Consider the following 2984-nt stretch of genomic DNA (forward strand, 5'->3'; position numbering starts at 1 on the left):
AGTTCCGAAACATGTAAATAGATTTTTCTATTTCTGTTCCAAGATAAGCTTCGAAAAGTTAAACCCGTTTGATAACGACAAAAATTTCTATTTCGAATAAAACCCGTTTGATAACAAAGACAAAATTTCTATTTCCGAAACAAAACCCGTTTGATAAACAACACAAAATTCTATTTCCAGGAACAAAAATCCATTTTTTAGAAATGGAATAAAAATAATTAGAAAATCCAAAAAATTCCTAAAAATCTTTAAAAAATTCAAAAAATCCAAAAAAAATTGAAAAATTCTAGAAAAATTCATCACAATTTCCAAAAAATAAAAAAAAATTCAGATTTCGGAAAAATAGGAAATTTGTTGAATTTTTTCAAAAAAAATCAAAAAATCAAAAATTTCAAAACTTCATAGAATGGCTTAAAATACCTGTAGCCACCCACTTTTAGTGAAATTTAAAATTTTTTAGGTGCCAAAAAAAAAATCAAAAAATCAAAAATTTCAAAACTTCACAGAATAGTTTAGAATACATGTGGCCACCCACTTTGAGTGAAATTTAACTTTTTTAAGGTACCCAAAAAAATTCAAAAACTCAAAAATTTCAAAACTTCACAGAATAGCTTAAAATACCTGTAGCCACCCACTTTGAGTGAAATTTTAATTTTTTGAGGTGAAAAAAAAGTAAAAAATCAAAAATTTCAAAACTTCACAGAATGACTTAGAATATCTGTGGCCACGCACTTTGAGTGAAATTTAAATATTTTAAGGTGCCGAAAAAAAAATAAAAATATAAAAAAATTTAAAATTTTAAAACTTCACAGAATGACTTAGAATGCCTCTAGCCACCCACTTTGAGTGAAATTTAATTTTTTTAGGTGCCCAAATGGTATTTTTGATTTTTTTTGATTTTTTAATTTTTTTTCGGCACCTAAAGAAAATTAAATTTGACTCAAAGTGGATGGCCACATGTATTCTAAGCCATTCTGTGAAGTTTTGAAATTTTTGATTTTTTTCTTTTTTTTCTTTTTTTCGGCACCTAAAAAAAATAAAATTTCATTCAAAGTTGGTGGCCACAGGTATTCTAAGCCATTCTGTGAAGTTTTGAAATTTTTGCTTTTTTGCTTATTTTTATTTTTTTCCGGCACCTAAAAAAAATTAAATTTCGCTTAAAGTGGGTGGCCACAGGTATTCTAAGCAATTCTGTGAAGTTTTGAAATTTTTTATTTTTTTATTTTTTTCGGCACCTAAAAAAATTTAAATTTCGCTTAAAGTGGATGGCCATAGGTATTCTAAGCCATTCTGTAAAGTTTTAAAATTTTTGATTTTTTGCTTTTTTTATTTTTTTAGGCACCTAAAAAAAATAAAATTTCGCTCAAAGTGGGTGGCACATGGTATTTTAAGCCATTCTGTGAAGTTTTGAAATTTTTGCTTTTTTGCTTAATTTTATTTTTTTGGCATCTAAAAAAATTAAATTTATTTCAAAGTGCGTAACAGGTATTCTAAGCCATTCTGTGAAATTTTGAAATTTTTTATTTTTTTTTTTTTTTCGCACATAAAAAAATTTAAATTTCGCTCAAAGTGGATGGCCACAGGTATTCTAAGCCATTTTGTGAAGTTTTGAAATTTTTTATTTTTTGCTTTTTTTAATTTTTTTCGGCACCTAAAAAAAATTAAATTTCGCTCAAATTGGGTAGCCACAGGTATTCTAAGACATTCTGTGAAGTTTTTAAATTTTAGATTTTTTGATTATTTTTTATTTTTTTTTGCATCTAAAAAAAATTAAATTTCGCTCAAAGTAGGTGGCCATAGGTATTTTAAGCCATTTTGTGAAATTTTGAAATTTTTATTTTTTTTATTTTTTTCGGCACCTAAAAAAATTTAAATTCGCTCAAAGTGGGTAGCCACAGATTCTAAACCATTCTGTAAAGTTTTGAAATTTTTGATTTTTTGCTTTTTTTTCCCACCTCAAAGATCGTGACTTCCATATGAACATGTGTTTTGAAGAAAGAGTTCTCTCAGAAATGATTCTCATTTTTTGTCTAGAAATAGAAAACCTACTTTTTTTTTGTTCTGATTTCTGGTTCAGAATTGGTTCTGGAACAAAAAGTTGTTCCAGAAATAGAAAAATGGAATTGCATTACCAAACGGGTTTCGGTTCAAAGCTATTTTCGGGAAGAAAATCGGTTCGGACAGAACGCAGAATGGTTATCATGCGCTACCTTAATGTCCGGGGTCGATTTCCGACATCAAATTCTTGGCTCTCCAATGCTGTCATCAAGCGCAGGGCAGCACGCCCGGGATCACGCCACACCCGATTCTTGCACGGGACCGCGGACGCATTTTCGCGAGTCAAGCTTCTGCGCATCACGATCCCCACTTGGCCCCGTTGCCCACGAACCAGGGCCGTGATGCCCCCCCGGCTGCATACCCACTGGAGTCGCGGACACCTTCTCGATCATCGTCAGCTGAAGCTCGATTGCTATTGAGCATAAGGCTAAGAGTTGCCTAGGCGGTCCTGCACATCAAGTGTCGGGTGAAATTCACCGCGTATATGGGGAATCTTCAGGCAATTTTTATTAATTGAACAAGCGGCATCGTCTGAGATCAATGAGGCTTATTATAAGACACGATACACGCAAACTTATATATGGATGCAGCCACAATGAAAGATAAAAGAAAGGGACATTGCTTGGATTGAGCCACCCAAGCTTTTACAAGTGTTCTGATGGTTACAAGCAATTCCTAAACATCCTCCAGAGACATCTCGGCCTTATCATCAGCCAACTACTATCCGTTCAAAGCCACCCTTATTTTCGGAACCCGTGATGAGTCACAAGCTTACTCACCGAGACATGGCCTTAGGTCATGGCTAGGGTACTACACAGTTCACGTGCCGAACTTGGTCGCTGGCACAAGTACTAGTAGTGCATGTGGCCAATCAGGAGCCTTGAGCCAACGACCAATGCCCATTCCCAAAGCTTGAACCATGCTTG

The sequence above is a fragment of the Syzygium oleosum genome, unplaced genomic scaffold (assembly GCF_021117445.2).
Source record: "Syzygium oleosum isolate NSW1041296 unplaced genomic scaffold, Sole_v2.1 Sole_v2.20, whole genome shotgun sequence".
NCBI lineage: Eukaryota > Viridiplantae > Streptophyta > Magnoliopsida > Myrtales > Myrtaceae > Syzygium > Syzygium oleosum.